The sequence below is a fragment of the Macaca nemestrina genome, chromosome 7 (assembly GCF_043159975.1).
Source record: "Macaca nemestrina isolate mMacNem1 chromosome 7, mMacNem.hap1, whole genome shotgun sequence".
NCBI classification, from domain to species: domain Eukaryota; kingdom Metazoa; phylum Chordata; class Mammalia; order Primates; family Cercopithecidae; genus Macaca; species Macaca nemestrina.
In genome coordinates this window covers 127156077-127176455 of record NC_092131.1, presented here as the reverse complement: position 1 = coordinate 127176455, position 20379 = coordinate 127156077, and the positions used below count along the sequence as shown (strand labels likewise).

Genomic DNA, 20379 nt, shown 5'->3' with positions numbered 1-20379 from the left:
ACACTCGGCGGGGCGCGGTGGCTCAAGCCTGTAATCCCAGCACTTTGGGAGGCCGAGACGGGCGGATGACGAGGTCAGGAGATCGGGATCATCCTGGCTGACACGGTGAACCCCGTCTCTACTAAAAAAAAAAAAAAAATACAAAAAACTAGCCGGGCGTGGTGGTGGGCGCCTGTAGTCCCAGCTGCTCGGGAGGCTGAGGCAGGAGAATGGCGTAAACCCGGGAGGCGGAGCTTGCAGTGAGCTGAGATCCTGGCACTGCACTCCAGCCTGGGCGACAGAACGAGACTCCGTCTCAAAAAAAAAAAAAAAAAAAAAAAAAATTCACGCTCAGAAGACAAACTTCTGTCATCCAAAATTTGACAACATGGAACTAATGACTCTTATACTCTGGTTAACATTCTAGATAGTAGTCTATGAGTATACAGCCACACGGACATGTGTCTCTAATTTCATATAAATAACACCCTAGTCCACATTTCCAACCTGCTTTCTTCACTAGACAATATCTAACAGACATCTTTGTCATTAAATGTCTACATTTTTCATTTTTGCACAATATTCCACTATAGTTATTTACTATAATATATCTAACCAATGTTATTCTTAAGGACATTTAAATGAGCCACATAAAAACAATCCTTGATTAAAATCTTAGCCCATTAGATAGGGAAAAATATCTAGAGTTAACTTGTATTTCTTTATTAGTGAAGGTGAACACATTTTTCTGTGGTGATCTTATTCCTTATGAAGTTCAGTGTGTAAAGAGGAAGAGTAAATCTTTGTTTCATGGGTTGCTTTCGTTCTCCCGTTTCTTTCTTGTCTTTCAACCTTCTTTAATGGTGTTTAATTATCACTTTAAAATTTTTAGGCCGGGCGCGGTGGCTCATGCCTGTAATCCCAGCACTTTGGGAGGCCGAGGCGGGCGGATCACGAGGTCAGGAGATCGAGACCATCCTGGCGAACATGGTGAAACCCCGTCTCTACTAAAAATACAAAAAATTAGCCGGGCGTGGTGGCGGGCGCCTGTAGTCCCAGCTACTCGGGAGGCTGAGGCAGGAGAATGGCGTGAACCCAGGAGGCGGAGCTTGCAGTGAGCTGACATCCCGCCGCTGCACTCCAGCCTGGGCGACAGAGCAAGACTCCGTCTACAAAAAAAAAAAAAAAAAAAAAAAAAAATTTATGTAGGCACATTTATCATGATACCCCACTGTGATTTCTGCAGTTTATACCACACTTTAAAAGACTTCTATACCCAAAGATTTTTTAATGGAAATTCATTAATGATTTAGATCTCACCTTTAAACTGTTTCTATTAAAACTGTTGATTTATTTTTGCGTAATAAGGAGTACGGGATTCCATTTCATTTCAATCCATTTATTGAAGGATTGTCTCATCTATTGGAAACACTTTTTCCCACCTTTAGTTCCAGCTTACACCTGACTTCCTCAAATAAGTGATCTCTGACACCTCCTCACTTCCAGCCCCATTAGATAAGTTTCCCTTCAATTACATCCCATTGTTACTCCTAGTCCTTTGCAGCACTTAACATTCCTAAGTGTAATCACTCTTTATGTTTGCTCTGCTAGAAGGTAAACCCCAGGAGGACTACTTTATTATTCCTGGAGCCCTGAAGTCTACAGGCATGTTACAAGCACTTAGTTTCTTCTTAAAGAGTAACTGACTAATCTAACTCTCCGCACTGACCTGTTTACCATATACCAAAAGTTCCTATTTAGACGAGTTTATTCCTGGACTCTCCATTCTATTCCACTAATTTGTCAGCTCTTGTAGTTGATAAATTCTCAATATTTGACAAAGATCCCTTTATCATTCTTCTCGTACAGAATTTTCTCTGCTATTCTTCCATATTTGTTTTCTTCAAGTTAAGTATAATCATTGTTAATTTTGTTTAATCCTGTGGAACTTTTACTACAATTGTATCAAGTAAACTGAAAGAACTGACTCTATAACATTGTCTTCCTAGCCAAGAACAAAGTATCTTTCAGTTTACTTAAATTCCAATTCCTATTCAGTCCTCTCAACAGTTTTATAACTTTTTTTCACTACGTAAATTCTGCACATATTCCAGTGACTTTATTCTCAGGTATTTCAAGTTCTTTTTGTTGGGAGAAAAGCTGAGTGTTGGGACAGAAGTCTATTTTTCTACTTCTTTTTGAGGGACAACTTAGGTAATTTCCATTTCTAAGCTTTCAAATGTATGTAAAAGTGGGCCAGCATGGGCCGGTGCAGTGGCTCACACAGCACTTTGGAAGGCCAAGGTGGGTGGATCACTTGAGGTCAGAGTTCCAGACCAGCCTGGCCAACATGGCAAAACCCCATCTCTACCAAAAAAAAAACACAAAAATTAGCTAGGCATGGTGGTGCCCACCTGTAATCCAAGCTACTCGGGAGGCTAAGGTGAGAGAATCACTTGAACTGGGAGGCAGAGGTTGCAATGAGCGGAGATTGCACCATTGCACTCCAGCCTGGGCGACAGAGCAAGACTCCATCTCAAAAAAAAAAAAAAAAAGTATGTAAAAGTAGTACACAGTATTTTTCCTACCTCTAATTATGCCTTATTATTCTCAATATTGTGTCTTCTCCCCCTCCCCCAACACATTTGCCAATGGTTTATTTCCCCTTTAAAAGAAAAAAAGAACAACTTTATTTTTTTTTAGAGCAGTTTAAGGTTCACAGCAAACATGCACAGAAGCTACAGCTTCCATAAAACCCTGCCCCAACACACACACATAGCCTCCCTATCAACACCCCACACAGAGTGGTATATTCGATGAACCTACATTGACACACTATTGTCACCCGAAGTCTGTAGTTTACATGAGGGTTCATATTTGATGTTGTACATTCTATGGGTCAGGACAATTGCATAATGATATGTATCTACTATTACAGTATCATACAAAACAGTTTAGCCACCCTCCCACCCCCCCCCAAAAAAAAAAAAAACTGTGCTGTTGACTATTCATCCCTCCCTCTTCACTAACCCCTGGCAACCCCTGGCAATCACTGATCTTTTTTTTTTTTTTTTAATACTTTAAGTTCTAGGGTACATGTGCACAACATGCAGGTTTGTTACATATGTATACATGTGGCATGTTGGTGTGCTGCACCAATTAACTCGTCATTTACATTAGGTATATCTCCTAATGCTATCCCTCCCTGCTACCACCTCCCTATAATAGGCCCCGGTGTGTGATGTTCCCCTTCCTATGTCCAAGGGATCTCACTGTTCAATTCCCACCTATGAGTGAGAACATGCGGTATTTGGTTTTCTGTTCTTGTGATAGTTTGCCGAGAAAGATGGCTTCCAGCTGCATCCGTGTCCCTACAAAGGACACGAACTCATCCTTTTTTATGGCTGCACAGTATTCCATGGTGTATATGTGCCACATTTTCTTAATCCAGTCTGTCACTGATGGACATCTGGGTTGATTCCAAGTCTTTGCTATTGTCAATAGTGCCGCAATAAACATACGTGTGCATGTGTCTTTATAGCAGTATGACTTACGATCCTTTGGGTATATCCCCAGTAATGGGATGGCTGGGTCAAATGGTATTTCTAGTTCTAGATCCTTGAGGAATTGCCACACACCACTGATCTTTTCATTGTCTTCATAGTTTTGCCTTTTCCAGAGTGTCACATAGGTGGAATCATACAGTATACAGTCATTGCAGATTGGCTTATTTCATTTAATAATACGCATTTAAAGTCCCTCCATGGTTTTTCATGGTTTGATAGCTCATTTCGTTCGCACGGAATAATACCACACTTCTGGATGTACCACCGTTTTCAAATCCTTTCATCTACTGAAAGACAACTTGGCTGCTTCCAAGTTTTGGCAATTACGAATAAAGCTGCTATGAACATCCATGTGCAGGTTTTTGTGTGGACAGTCTTCAACTCATTAGGGTAACTAGAAAGAAGTGTTGATTGCTGAGTTACATAGTAAGAGTACATCTTGTCTTGTAAGAATCTGCCACACTGTCTTCCATTTTGTGGCTGTACCATTTTGCATTCCCACGAGAAACGAATGAGAGTTCCTACTGCTCCACATCCTAGTCCACATTTGGTAGTCAGTATTTTGATTCTGGCCATTCTAATAGGTATGTACTGCTATCTCAATACAGAAGTTATTTTTTAGAAAGTTAGAAGACATGCTGGGTGCAGTGACACACGCCTATAACCCCAGCACTTTGGGAGGTGGAGAGGGGCAGATGACCTGAGGTCAGGAGTTTGAGACCAGCCTGGCCAACATGGTAAAACCCCCTCACTACTAAACATACAAACATTAACCGGGCGTGGTGGCGGCTGCCTATAATCCCAGCTACTCAGGAGGCTAAGGCAGGAGGATCCCTTGAACTCACAAGGCAGAGGTTGCAGTGAGCCGAGATGGCACCACTTGCACACACTCCAGCCTGGCTGACAGAGGCAAGACTCCATCTTGAAAAAAAAAAAAGTTAGAAGACATGGAAAAAGATCCAGAAGTTTCAACACGGATCCAGGAATTCCAGAAAGCATCAAGAGAATGGAGAAAAGATATGCTGAACAAGTAACAGCTAAGAATTTCCAAAACCAAAAATATGAATTGTCCGACTTAAAGGGCCCAACTGTTTATGTTTTTAAAACTCACATCCAGAAATATTACAGTAAGTTTCAGTATATTAAGAGTTTCTCTTATAGGACTCAAAGTTTGTCACATATGAAACAATTTATATTACAGGATATATTCTAGAGGAAAAACAGAGTATTTACAAAAAAAATAGTGGTATGCAAAAAGCGAGTTAGCCAGAAAAGGGGAGGAGGGGTATTATATACATAGATAGTAAAAACGCTTACAATCGAATAAAAAATTCAAATATCGACTGGGCACAGTGGCTCATGTCTGTAAGTCCAGCATTTTGGGAGGTCAAAGTGAAAGGATTGCTTGGGTCCAGGAGTTTGAGACCAGCCTGGGAAACATGGTGAAACCTTATCTCTACAAAAAATACAAAAACTAGCTAGGTATGGTGGTGCGTGTCTGTGGTCCCAGCTACTGGGGTTGCTGAAATGGAAAGATTGCTTGAACCCAGGAGGTCAAGGCTGTAGTGAGTCGTGATGTCACCGCTGCACTCCAGCCTGGGTGACAAAGTGAGACCCTGTCTCAAAAAGAAAAGAAAAGAAAAAAAAAAATCAAACATCAACTTATCAAAGTGATAAGGAAAAGGAAAGGACAAAGAAAAAATTGATGCTGCACTTTTTGTCTTATACAGAGGATGGATTAAAACTTCAAGTATATATTATTATAAACTTTTATATAGTTTTCAGTATGCACATACAAATTGTAAAAGTGACTAGAAAAACTGAAATAGAATACATATATAACTTTGAAATTATTCGAGAAAAAGGAAAATCTGATGAAGCCAACAGAATAAGCGAGCAGAAAACATAATATAAAGCACAACTTAAAATGACAGTAATTTAATCTAAACATTAATTATAAAACATGAATATGTTAATCTGGGATATTAAAAGATAATAGTTTTTTCATTCAGATTCTTTTAAACATCACCTACATAGTACTTACAAAAGATACTCCTAAAACCAAATAACCCAGAAAGGTTGAATATTTAAAAAATGGAAAAGATACATCTGTCAAATGTATTAAAAAAAGAAAAAAAAAGTGTAGCAGTGCTAATAGCAGACAGCACAAAATATGATGTGAAAATCATTAAATGAGACAAAAAGATATTGCATTTTGATTTTAAAGACACTGTTTAAAGACTGAATTAAATCTTTTAGGTACCAATAGCTTATCTACAGAAACTACAAGGAGAAACTGAAACATTCACATACTCAGAAGTTTCCCAGAAACCTCCTTTTAATTTTAAATTCACACTTACCACCTATTTTTTTTTAGAGCAGTTTAAGGTTCCCAGAAAAACTGAGCAGAAGCTACACTTCCCATATTAAGTACAAAATTTAGTACATTAAGTACAATAGTACATAAATATTCAGTACAATATTGAATGGAAAAATATTTTCAGCAATGTTATAAGACAAAATTCAGAACGTCTTGGAGATACATTAACATGAGAGAAACTTGGGTAAATCAGTGTTAATTCATTAGCGTTTCAGAAGTAAACGATAAAAACTCTTTCTCCTAATAGAGGTGTCATAAAATAAAAAAACCTGAAAGTAAATATTACCAAAATTAAGAAACACCACTGACGTCAAAAAATATGGTCAGGGCTGGGCGCAGTGGCTCACACCTGTAATCCCAGCACTTTGGGAGGCTAAGGGGGGCAGATCACCTGAGGTTGGGAGTTCGAGACCAGCCTTACCAACATGGAGAAACTCCATTTCTAATAAAAATACAAAAATTAGCCAGGCGTGGTGGAGGGCGCCTGTAATCCCAGCCACTTGGGAGGCTGAGGCAGGAGAATCACTTAAACCCAGGAGGTAGAGGTCGTGGTGAGCCGAGGTCATGGCATTGCACTTCAGCCTAGGCAACAAGAGCAAAATTCCATCTCAAAAAAATCCAAAAGAAAACAAACAAACAAAAATCTGGTCAGAATGCATAAAAAGAAACATCAAACTAGTTGAACACATTATCCTTCATGAACCGTGGGAAAGCTTTATACAGTATGTGTTTGTTTTGTTTTGAGATGGAGTCTCGCTCTGTTGCCAGGCTGGAATGCAGTGGTGCGATTTCGGCTCACTGTAACCTCTGCCTCCCGGGTTCAGGCAATTCTCCTGCCTCAGCCTCCCAAGTAGCTGGGACTACAGGAACGCACCACCATGCCCAGGTAATTTTTGTATTTTTAGTAGACACAGGGTTTCACCATGTTGCCACGATGGTCTCAATCTCTTGAACTTGTGATCCACCAGCCTCGGCCTCCCAAAGTGCTTGGATTACAAGCGTGAGCCACCACGCCCGGCCTATAGCATGTGTTTAAGACATAAGTTTTGAAGTCCAACAAACCTGTGTTTGAGTGCTAACACCTTGTGTACAAAACTTAGATAAAAAATTGAAGCTTCCAACCTTAGTTTCCACATTAAATGGGGATAATAGTTTCTAGCCTCATAAAGCTATCAGGAGGATAAAATAAAATGCTTGATAGAGGGCTCAAAAATTGATAGTTATTATTGTTACTATTAAATTATGAAATTGTAATTGAATAGTAACAATAGATTTTATTATTTACAATGTAATTTAATAGATGCAAGGTGTATGAAATGGGGTATTATTTAATATGTTTTATGAAGTATTCTCTGAATTTTAAAATCAAATGAGAAATACTTTCCATTTATTTATATAATATATGGATTCTCAGTTCCCAACAACTAGTTTCAATATTTTATTAAATTTAGAATTGATAATGAAATAAATATAAGTTGTCAACCTACCACCATTAACAAGTGTCCCAAATTTCCAATCTAAAGAGCAGAACAAGGTTAAGAATGACATTAATACAGTCATTCTCCAGTCCCACTAATTTCTTCTCTTTTAGAACTATAAAGATTTTCAGAAAGAAAGTATTTTTTAAAACCCAATGGAACAGAATCCTGCCCCAATACCAGAGAACTAGTCCAAGCACCTGATCTGGTGGCCAGAAAAGCCTAAGCAACTTTTCAATTTTGCTTCTACTGAATAAATGTTACTAATGTGCCTGACATAGTTTTTTTGTTTTTGTTTTTGGTTTCTTTGAGATGGAGTCTCGCTCTGTTGTCAAGCTGGAGTATAATAGCACGATCTCTGCTCACTACAACCTCTGCCTCCCAGGTTCAAGTGATTCTCCTGCCTCAGCCTCCTGAGTAGCTGGAACTACAGGCACACACCACCACACCCAGCTAATTTTTGTATTTTTAGTAGAGACGGGTTTCAGCATGTTGGCCAGGGTGGTCTCAATCTCTTGACCTCATTATCTGCCCGCCTCAGACTCCCAAAGTGCTGGGATTACAGGCGTGAGCTACCACGCCCGGCTGAGCAAGAAATCTTTTTAAGTAATTAAAGGAGGATCTTATTCATATACTCCAAGAATGTTATCAGGTGCTTTTTTTCTCTACCTGCTTTTAGTTCTTGGTACCCAAGAAGATATATGTAGAAGATACTGAAGCACCACCCCCAAACACACATACTCCCAAATAAAAAGAAATATTAAGCCTGGATTCCCTAACATTAAATTTACTGCAAACTTTACAAAAGGGGAATACAAGAAATTAAAGCAGTCACTAGTTGCACACATTAATCAATTCCCTTACTTGATTCTTATCAATTCGGTTCAACAGGCTTTCTGTGTTATTTCTAAGCACAAAGGCGACGATATAGTTCCTTACCTTTCCATTAGCTTCTCTTGATCCCAATTGAAGTGGCTAAGGAGTATTCTTGTGATAGTTGCTGGATTCTAAAGAAGGAGGGGAAAAGAAAGTCATTTTAAGGTAATAACACTTCATTGACATTTAGTGAACTCTTAGGTTGAAGTTAAATTTCCATAATACTCTACCCAAATTTCCATCCCTAGGGTATTTCTTTATTCCTCTAAGAAAATATATTTTAATGATAAGATCAAGACTATTTAAACATAGTCTGCCACACTACTATGTCACGTTTCTTTAGGATTCAAAATAAGCCAAAAAGAAATTACACAGAAAGTAAGTTAGGCGCTGTCTTAATCGCAAAAAAAATAATTTCAACACACCGCCACATCAGCACACTAAATGTAATCAAGACAATTTTTAAAAGAAAATTTCCAACACTCAGACACGATCGCATGTGCCTATAGTCCTAGCCACTTGGGAGGCTGAGGCAGGAGGATCTCAGGCCCCAGAGTTCAAGTCCAGCCCGGGCAACATAGTTAGACCCAGTCTCTTAAAAAAAAAAATCATTTAATACCTTATGCACTGAATAGTTTCAAATGCGTTCAAATCACTTTTAAGTTATGGGCCGGGCACGGTGGCTCAAGCCTGTAATCCCAGCACTTTGGGAGGCCGAGACGGGCGGATCACGAGGTCAGGAGATCGAGACCATCCTGGCTAACCGGGTGAAACCCCGTCTCTACTAAAAAATACAAAAAACTAACCGGGCGAGGTGGCGGGCGCCTGTAGTCCCAGCTGCTCGGGAGGCTGAGGCAGGAGAATGGCGTAAACCCGAGAGGCGGAGCTTGCGGTGAGCCGAGATCCGGCCACTGCACTCCAGCTTGAGCCACAGAGCGAGACTCTGTCTCAAAAAAAAAAAAAAAAAGAAGGATTCTTCACAGATATTTAAGCAAAATTAAAAAATACTGTACCACATAGTAGTTTACAAGGTAAACTTTTAGGCTGCTATTTCAAGAAGGAAAAGTTACCACTATGAAATAAAACAAAACCAAAGTTTACTGCCTTATCATTCAATGCTGTCACAGATATCTCCATTTACCGTAAAACTAGTGAGCTTACTATTTGTGTACAAATTTTAACTCAAAATGCAATGGGGCCTAAGAAATCAGCAAGGCCTGACTCAAAGATATGAGAGCTAGTTACAATAGCAGAAGTGGAACCCAAACATGGATCTGCTTATTTGTGTCTCATATATAATTTTACTACATCAAATAACCTTCCAAGAAAGATCTCTGTGGACTAAAAACACTTTACTTCACCACAGGCGGGCCATAGTTAGCTACAGATTTAAAGTAAACTCGTATAAAAATAGTGCCATGAAAGAAATGTATGTCAATTGTTTTCAACAGTACCATTTGTTACAGAAAAATTTACTCACATGCATACTCCCCTCCAAAAGCCAAAGATACGGATACTCACTTACTCATCTTAGTACATTTTGCTAATCTATCTAGGTACTCCTTACTTCTTTGGACTCACACTCCCCTAAGAATCTGTCTTTAACAGACCACTGCAGATAGACGCCACCCATCTATAAGTTAAGATGTGAAAAGAAATATTTTAACTGATCCTAAGTTATACATATATTTGTAGAGAATACAGAGACACTGTCATCTCCAGCTTTCTTAGAAATGTGATCTAAAACTTTTTTTTTTAAAGAACCGAGTTCAGTAAGTTTTAACAAGAGGATTTGCCTACAACTGAAATAAAGTCACTAATTAAGATTTAGCTATATGTAAAATAAGAGCAATAATCCATCAATCGAGAGACTTAAGTCTCCTGTCATTAACTAAAATTGCATGACTACAACTTTGTGGCATCCAGCACACTATATTTTCTACCACTGGATAGGGTGTTTGGGGTAAAATATTTCAGGAATTGTTAAGAGCCTCAACTTGCAAAAAGGGAAAAAAGAGAGGGGAGGCAGTATAACTTGATGTTGCTAGTGCCAAACCTGTTATTGGTTTATCAAAAGTAAATATGGTAAGTTTTATTAAAACAGATTCCTAGTTTCTACCACCATACTTTTATTTAATACGGTTAGGGCAAAGGCTCCCTAAATGTGCTCACTGCCATGTGAGGCATGACACGTAGGAGACTCAAACTGTAATTCCATGCTTCCGGCTAGGGGAATAAAGAAGGCCCCTGGGAGCTGAAGAATATGGGTGAAATCACTGATGATAAGAGACAGAAAAGTAGATCCCTAAGTCTGTGGGCCCAGCTGCAAGCTATCTATATATACGCAGAACAGATCCAAAGAAGTGTAAGGTAGGCTTTCACAATAGAACTAGGATATAAATCACTGCTCAAATGCTAGATCAACCGAAGTGGGAATGGGAGGGGCAAATGCAAACAACATGGCAAAGACTTTGAAAACTGAACAGATAATGGAACCACTGCCTATATAAGAAAAGAAAGAATTTGCAGGTATAAACTAACTACGTTGATTTGTCTACTAAAACAAACAAATCTTCAACTTTCTCTACAGCATTTCAACAGGACTCAGAATCTCACAATATTCAAAATGTCTGGGATAGAATCTAAACTACTAAACACAGCAAATACGAAACCAAAAAACTGACCAATTCTTAAAGCAGAAGGTAATCAAGAGATGCTGACTTCTATTTAGATGACCCACATATCATAATTATCAGAGACTTTTAAAGCAGTTATTTTATCTTTATTTTTTATTGCTCTTGTTGACCAGGCTGGAGTGCAATGGCACAATCTTGGCTCCCACAACCTCCGCCTCTCGGATTCAAGCAGTTCTCCTGCCTCAGCCTCCCAAGTAGCTGGAATTACAGGCATGTGCCACCATTCCCGGCTAAATTTTTTGTATTTTTAGTAGAGATAGGGTTTCTCCATGTTGGTCAGGCTGGTCTCGAACTCCTGACCTCAGGTGATCTGCCCGCCTCGGCCTCCCAAAGTGCTGGGATTACAGACCAGCAGTTATTAAAACCATGATCCATTAGGTAAAAAATGAACACCTTAAAACAAATATGAAATTATCTTTTCTGTTGTTTTTTTGATGGAGTCTTGTTCTGTCATTCAGGCTGGAATGCAGTGGTGCAATCTAGGTTCACTGCACCCTCCGCCTCCCCGGTTCAAGCAATTCTCCTGCCTCAGCCTCCCAAGTGGCTGGGATTACAGGTGCATACCACCACGCCCAGCTAATTTGTTTTTCTTTTTAGTAGAGGGTGAAACCCCCTCTACTAGTCTCAAACTCCTGACCTCAAATGATCCACCCACCTTGGCCTCCCAAAGTGCTGGAATTACAAGCATGAGCCATTGTGCCTCGACAAAATTCTCCTTTTTTTTTTTTTCTGAGACAAGGTCTTGCTTTGTTGTCCAGGCTGGAGTGCACTGGTGCAATCTCAGCTCACTGCAGCCTCAACCTCTTGGTTCAGGTGATTCTACCAACTCAGCCTCCTGAGTAGGTGAACTACAGGCAAGCGCCACCATGCCCAGCTAGTATTTTGTATTTTAGTAGAGACAGGGTTTTGCTATGTTGCCCAAGCTGGTCTCAAACTCCTAAACTCAAATGATCCTTCCACCTTGGCCTCCCAAAGTGCTGGGATTATAGGCATAAGCCACAGAGCCCGGTCTGAAATTCTCAAAAAAGAAAGAGTTGACTATTTTTTTAAAAAATGGAAATTTTAGAACTCACTCACTGGACTGGCTCACTATCAGAAAGAAGATGACAGAAGAGTCAGTGAACTTGAAGACATGGCAACAGAAATTATCCAATCTTAACAAAAGAGAGAAGAAATATTTTTTTAAAAATGTACAATCTCTCAGGGCCTATAGGATATCAAAAGGTATCAAGCTAGAATTCCATATTCACTAAAAGTATAGTTCACAAATGAAGACAAAGACATTATCAGACAAAAAAGCAAAAAACAGGTTAGGTGCAGTGGCTCATGCCTCTAATTTCAGTGCTTTGGGACACTGAGGCAGGAGGATCACTTGAGCTCAGGAGTTTGAGACCAGCCTGAGCAACATGGTAAGACCCCGTCTCTACAAAAACTACAAAAGATTAGCTAGGTGTGGTGGCATACGCCTGTAGTCCCACTAGCTGAGGAGGCTGAGGCCGGGGGATCATTTGAACCTGGGAGGTTGAGGCTGCGATGAGCTGTGATCACATCACTGCACTCCAGCCTGAGCAACAAGGCAAGACTCTGTCTTAGAGACAGACAGACAGAGAGACACAGAGACGAGAGAGACAGAGAGAGTGAGAGAGAGAGAGAGAGATTGAAACCTGCTCTAAAAGAAAAGCTGTAAGAAATTCTTTGGGTGGAAGGGAAATTATATGGGGGTAAGTAGAATATTTTGAAAATTTCAAATAATCCAAAAGGCAGAAAAAGGAGGAACAAAGAGAAAAGTAATTTTAAAAGGCCTAAATCTAACCATGTAAATAATTACATCAAGTGTAAATGTTCAAAACAAACCATTTCGAAGCCAGGGCAGCCACTCAGATTTTTTTTCAAAAAAGGGCAAAACTATATGCTGTCCATAACAGCTCAGTTTTCAATGTAAGGATTGATATATACAGATTAAAAGTAAAAAGACGGGAAAAGATGTATCATGCAAACACTAATCACATGAAGGCTACAGGGGCTATATTTCTATCAGGCAAAGCAAACTCCAGAACAAGGAAAATTAGCAGTAATACCTTCAAAATAAAGAAAAAACTGATAGAAATCAAACAGATGATTCCACAATTATACTTAAGAGATTTCAACACTCCTCTCTCAGTAATCCACTGAATACTATGTAGACAGCCTACTTCCAAATTAAACCATCTTTTGTTAAATCCAGGCTTGAAAGAGGAAATCTCAAAGAAAATTAGAAAATATGTCGAACTAGACAAAAATGAAAATACAACATATCAAAGTTGTGGGACATAGCAGTGTTTACAAGAAAATTTATGACATTAAATGCTTATATAAGAAAATCAGAAAGATCTCAAACACTTCAGGAAGAAAAAGAAAAACACAAATCAAGCAGAAGAAGGGGAATAAAGACAAGTCAATGAAAAAAAAAAAAAAAAAAACCACTACGAGAAACAAAACCAAAAGCTAGTACTAAAGATCAATGAAACTAAGAAAACTCTACCTAGGACAATAAGCAAATACTACAAACTCTTTGCCCATTAAATTCATCAATTCAATAAAACAGGCCAACTTCTCAAAGACACAAACTACTAAACCTCACTAAACAAGAAACAGGTAACACAAATGCTCCTATTACTGATTAAGCAAACTGAGTATGTAATTAACTCTCTTTAACAAAGAAAACTCATGGATCAAAAATGGTATCACTGGTAAATACCACTAATCATTCAAGGAAGAAAAAACAAATTCTACACAACTCTTTCAAAAACCAAAAGAGGGACCACTTCCCAATTCCTATAAGCTCACACTGATATCAAAATCCAAAAGAGACATTTCAAGAAAATTACTCTATGAAAAAAGATGTAAAAATCCTCAGCAAAATATTAGGAAATGCAATCCAGCAATACATAAAAAGGATAATTACACTGCAACCAAGTGGGGTTCATCCCAGGATTGCAGGGATAATTTTAAACATTCAAACTTCAGTTTAATTACCATACTAAAAGCCTAATGAAGAAAAGTCATAGGACAGGATATAAAGCATTTGACAAAATTCAACATCCACTACCATAAAAATCTCTCAGCAAACTAGGAATAGAAGAGGCACTTCTAGGCCAGGTGCCGAGTCACTCTTAGTCAACTCTGTACTGGAGTCTTACAGATACAATATGGCAAGAAGAAGAAATAAAAGAAATTGGAAAGGAAAAAAGCTGTTTCTAGTCAGATGACTATGTATGTGGCTATGCAGAAAATCCCATTAATGTACAAAAAATTCCTAGAAGAAATGAGTTTAGCAAAGTCCAGGGCCAATATAAAAAGATTAGCTGGGCCGGGCACGGTGGTTCATGCCTATAATCCTAGCACTTTGAGAGGACAAGGTGTGTGGATCACCTGAGCTCAGGAGTTCAAGACCAGCCTGGCCAACATGATGAAACTGCATTTCTTCTAAAAATACAAATAATTATCTGGGCATGGTGGTGGACGCCTGTAATCCCAGCTACTCGGGAGGCTGAGGCAGGAGAATCACTTGAACCCGGGAGGCAGAGGTTACAGTGAGCCGAGGTGGCGCCACTGCACTCCAGCCTGGGCAACAGGAGCGAAACTCCATCTCAAAAAAAAAAAAAAAAAGAAAGAAAGAAAAGATCAGCTATATTTTTACATACTAGCAATGAATAACTGAAGATCAAAAAAATTCAAAGTGCCACTTACAATAGCACCAAAACCTCAAATATGTAGGTATAAATTTAGTATGTGAAGAACGTGTACACTGAAAACTGCAAAATACTGATGAAAGAAATTTTAATAAGACCTAAATAATGGAGAGAGATGCCATCCGATTGGAAAACAACATAGTTAAAATGTTAATTCTTCCCAAACTGACCTATAGATTCTACTCAATGCCAATCAAACTCCAAATATTTTTTGATAAATATCAAAGTGATTCTAAATTTTATATGGAATACCAAGGAAACTAGGATGGCCAAATTTGAAAATTTTGAAAAATTGTAAAACACAACACCTGATTTCAAAACATAACTATGAGGTTACAGTATTGGCAAAAAGATACACAGATCAAAAGAATGGAATGGAGACCAGAAATAGACCCATATAGAGAGCAAAACTGATCTTTTACAAAAGTGATAAAACAATTCAACAGAGAAAAGGTCTTTTTTTTTTTTTTTTTTTTTTTTTCTGAGTCGGAGTCGCACTCTGTCAGCCAGGTTGGAGTGCAGTGGCGCGATCTCCGTTCACAGCAAGCTCTGCCTCCCGGGTTCACATCATTCTGCTGCCTCAGCTTCCCTAGTAGTTGGAACTACCACGCTCGGCTAATTTTTTTTTTTCTTTTCTTTTCTTTTTTTTTTTTTTGAGACGGAGTCTCACTCTGTCGCCCACGCTGGAGTGTAGGGACGCAATTTCGGCTCACTGTAAGCTCCGCCTCCCGGGTTCACGCCATTCTCCTGCCTCAGCCTCTGGAGTAGCTGGGACCACAGGCGCCCGCCATCACGTCCGGCTAATTTTTTGTATTTTTTCTAGTAGAGATGGGGTTTCACCATGTTAGCCAGGATGGTCTTGATCTCCTGACCTCGTGATCTGTCCCCCTTGGCCTCCCAAAGTGCTGGGTAGTACTGGAATAATTAAGATGTACATACTTTTAAAATGTACTTCAGCTCACATTTAATACAAAATTAATAATGGATCACACCCAAATGTAAATCAGACTATAAAACAGAGAAAATGGCCAGGCGCGGTGGCTCATGCCTGTAATCCCCGCACTTTGGGAGGCCGAGGCGGGCGGATCACGAGGTCAGGAGATCGAGACCATCGTGGCTAACACGGTGAAACCCCGTCTCTACTAAAAAATGCAAAAAATGCAAAAAAATTAGCCGGGCGTGGCGGCGGGCGCCTGTAGTCCCAGCTACTCGGGAGGCTGAGGCAGGAGAATGGCGTGAACCCGGGAGGCGGAGCTTGCAGTGAGCCGAGATGGCGCCACTGCACTCCAGCCTGGGCAACTAAGCCAGACTCCTTCTCAAAAAAAAAAAAAAAAAAAGAACAGAGAAAATGTTTGTGACCTTGAGTTACACAAATAGTTCATACATACATCAAAAGCACAATCCCTAAGAGAAAACGGATACACTGAAATCCATCAAAAGTAAAAGATACTGTTAAGAGAATGCAAGATATCCCACAGACTAGAAGATACCTGCAAATTACATTTCTGATGAAAAATCTGTACCTAGAATAATTTTTTAAAAATCTAAAAACCTAACAATAAGAAAATAAAAGCCCATTTTAAAAATGGATTTACGATTCCATTTAAATGACACAGTGGAAAAGGCAAAATTACAGGGCTCAGGCCAGAAGAGGTGGGAGGTGCCTATAGTCCCATCTACTCAGGAGGCTGAGGCAGGAGGATCACTTGAGCTAAGGAGTTCAAAAATGTAGTGTGCTAGGATCCCATCTGTGAATAGTCACTGCGCTCCAGCCTGGACAACATAGTGAGGCCCCATCTCTCTTAAAAAAAAAAAAAGGGGGGGGTTGGGGTGGGGGATTGGTGTCACACCTGTAATCCCAACACTTTGGGAGGCCAAAGCAGGAGGACTGCTTGAGCTGAAGAGTTTCAGACTAGCCTGGGCAACAAAGCAAGACCTCTACTAAAATTTTTTAAAAAATGATCCAGGCATGATGACACACATGCCTATAGTCCCAGCTACTCTAGAGACTGAGGTGAATAGGATCCCTTGAGCCCAGGAGCGCAAGGCTGTAGTGACCTATGATCGCGTCACTGCATTTCAGCCTGGGCGAAAGAGGAAGACCCTGTCTTAAATGAATGAGTGAAAATAAATAGAAATAAGGATAGGGTACAAATCCAGAGCTGCCAAATATTAATGGTGGGGGAGGGTCTGACTAAACAATGGGGTAGAAAGAAATCTGAGGGGTGATGGTGAGGGAAAACTGTTCTGTAAGTTAACTATTGTGGTGCTTATACAACTTGAGGCATTTATCAAAACTCAAGAGAACTGTATGCTCCAGTGTAAATTTTCTTCTATGAAACTTAAAACATAAAGTATTCAACTATAAAAGTAATCTAGCCTGCATTGGAACACCTGTAGTGAAGTTCTTTTAAAAAGAACAATGTGGGCCAGGCGTGGTAGCTCATGCCTGTAATCCCAGCACTTTGGGAGGCTGAGGCAGGTGATCACCTGAAGGCTGACCAACATGATGAAACCTTGTCTCTACTAAAAATACAAACATTAGCCGGGAGTGGGGATCCACCCCTGTGGTCCCAGCCACTTGGGATGCTGAGGCATGAGAATCACCTGACCCTGGGAAGCGGAGGTTGCAGTGAGCTGAGATCAGGCCACTGCATGCCAACCTGGGCAACAGAGCAAGACTCAGTCTCAAAAAAAAAAAAAAAAAAAAAGGGAGGGGGGTGGGGAGGACAAGCACAGTGGCTCACATCTGTAATCCCAGCACTTTGGGAGGCCAAGGCGGGTGGATCACCTAAAGTCAGGAGTTTGAGACCAGCCTGACCAATATGGTGAAACCTCATCTCACCTAAAAATACAAAAATTAGCCAGGTATGGTGGCGTATGCCTGTAGTCCCAGCTACTCGGGAGGCTGAGACAGGAGAATTCCTTGAACCCGGGATGCCGAGGTTGCAGTTAGCCAAGATCGCACCACTACACTCCAGCCTGGAAGACAGAGACTCCGTCTCAAAAAAAAAAAAAAAAAAAAAAGAACAATGAAAGTAAAAGGGAATGCTGAACAGGAGAACACAGATTTGAAATTACTTAGTGCCAAGCACAATGCTAGAGACTTTAGATACGTTTCATTTAATCCTCACATCAATATTTTATTCAAGTTAGGTATGATTTACATTTTACAGATGAGGTTACAGAGGTTAAGTGTCTTGGTCCACTTAAGATAAAATAGGCGGCCGGGCGCGGTGGCTCAAGCCTGTAATCCCAGCACTTTGGGAGGCCGAGACGGGCGGATCATGAGGTCAGGAGATCGAGACCATCCTGGCTAATACGGTGAAACCCCGTCTCTACTAAAAAATACAAAAAACTAGCCGGGCGAAGTGGCGGGTGCCTGTAGTCCCAGCTACTCGGGAGGCTGAGGCAGGAGAATGGCGTGAACCCGAGAGGAGGAGCTTGCAGTGAGCTGAGATCCGGCCACTGCACTCCAGCCTGGGTGACAGAGCAAGACTCCGTCTCAAAAAAAAAAAAAAAAAAAAAAAGATAAAAAGGCTAGAAGGGTTTGAATATATGGAGAGATTATTTTTTAATTTGGGATTATAGCACCACTCCCTGCAAGGACTTGTCAAAGGAGAGAAATTCACTTCGGTGTGCCACCAAAACTGATAGTTTAGTGAAAAGCCAATTCAAGCTCTTGGCTGAAATAAAGAACTCTTCATCCTCTTTAGAGGATATAAACAAACCAAACAACAGTTTGGGTAAAATCACTATAATTAGAAAACTAGTACTATTAATAGCAGCAGTACATTTTAACTTTTAGGACAATAAAACATCGTCATCCTCCAGCTGGGGCCAAGGGGTTTGGGACCAAAGGGGTGGGCCTGATCCCAGTGTCCCCACCCTTCTTGTCAAGGTGCTAAACTGGAGGGCGTTCCTTGGGTACTGACTTTCCCAGAAACTCAGAGCCAGAGAGGGCCAGGCACCAGCCCAAGGTCACACAGCCAGGCGCTTCTTCCCTCCTAGACCCCCCAAGGACTGGACTTGCAGGGCTGGGACAGAGGTGGGGTGGGGAAAAGCAATGCCTTGTCAACCCATGCAGGGAGCCCTACTCCCACCCCCAAGATGTATAAAGTTGAGGAACACCCCTGCTCCCACATCCATGCTCACTCAGGGCCCTGCTCCAAGTGCTTGGCACTCACACCAGCCTCCCGCCCTCCATGTCACAGGTATCAGTCTCATTTACAGAGGGGAAAATGTTGGTCAAAAGCCTCCCCAAGCACACACCGCTAGACCACACAGAGGACTTAGATGCAGCTGAGGGTTCTACAGTCTCTGCTGTCCCTTCTCCCACTCGTGCTGCCAGGGACCACACTCTGGAGAGGGAGAAACGAGAGTGAGCTGGGTGCTCACACATGGGGCATGGGGGACTACGAAAGGGTCAGCTAGGAGGAAAGGGCAAGGTCTGATCCTGTATGTACACATCACACAGCCCGTGGAGTCAGGAGACCCAGGGCCAGGTCCTAGCTCTGCGGCTGCTCGCCATGTGACCGTGGTTAAGTCGTCTCCCTGGACTCTCCATGTACTCCGCATGCTGTGTGCACCTTCTAGAATTAGTGTGGACACTGGCTGGCCTCATACTTACTGCGTAGGTTGCAGACCCCAAGTGCTTCTGCAAGGGGCTCTGCTTCTCCTCATAAGAGTGGCACAGGCTGGCCACGTGCTCTGGGGGTAGAACGGAGTAGCTCTGGAGGTAGCAGGTGGGAGCTGGGCTTGGGTTCCTGGCCCAGACAGGGAAGGGAACACCACAGGGTCACAGGGCCTGGCCCCCTCTCTAGCAGCTCTTGGCCCACAGGCTGCCCAGCTGCCCACCCACAACCCATACTTTTGGGCAGCCCCAGCTGCTGCAGTTCACTGGGCAACCATCCACCATCGACACTGTGTTTGGCCACACTGGAGAGGATGAAACTCAGCACTGCCACTGTGGCCTTCACATTGCCGTACTCTAAAGGACCCATGGGTGGGACAGGGGGTGTCACTGTGGGCCCAGCCACCTCCCTGTTGCCCTCTTAACTTCAGCTCAAAGCCCCAGGCCCCCTGAAGCCACAGGCACTGCTACTGCTACACCAGGAGCTGGCAGAGAACAGGAAGGTGGGACTGTCAATGTCTTTCTTTCCCTCATGCTTCTCCACTAGGGAAGGCAGGTTAAGGATGCTGCTGGGAGGGGTGGTGGGGCCCCTCTGTACCAGGCACCAGGTCGAGGTCCCAAAGTTGCCTGGGGCCTGTGGACTCAGCGGGGTACTCACCAAACTTGGCATCAGCCTTGAGCTTCAGGATGTTTTCATACCATGGGGAAAGGTGACCTTAAGAGGGTGCCATGCCCCTGTTCACCAGCCCCTCATCCACAGCCTGTGTCCTGTGATAAGGAACAGACAGGCTGGAAAGAAGTATGGGAGGGGCCCAGAGAGGTTGACAGACTGGGTTACCCATCTCCCTGGGCCTAGTGCAGAGTTTCAGGGCACTGGGGGTCATAAGGTCATGGGACAATGGGGTGCTGGGTGTTGTAGTCACATCAATCCCCCGTCCCAGCAGCTCTTTAGTACCTGGCTGCAGAGCAGCTGCAACTTCACAGAGGACTGGAAGGGAAGTCCTTACATCAGCCAGGCTGGCGAACCTCACCCCTCCTTC

The 20379-nt window shown here is 41.6% G+C and overlaps 1 protein-coding gene across 1 annotated transcript in view; it reads right to left on the bottom strand.

The window, feature by feature from the left end:
* The window catches only part of LOC105470181 (uncharacterized), a 318425-nt gene extending 298318 nt beyond the window's left edge, over positions 1 to 20107 (bottom strand). Inside the window, exons 1-3 of the mRNA XM_071101026.1 lie at positions 19998 to 20107; positions 18979 to 19067; positions 8343 to 8410 (exon numbers count right to left, since the gene is read on the bottom strand). The gene's annotated coding sequence lies outside the window, so the exon portion shown is untranslated. The remainder of the gene's footprint in view (positions 1 to 8342; positions 8411 to 18978; positions 19068 to 19997) is intronic.
* Positions 20108 to 20379: the final 272 nt, after the last annotated feature.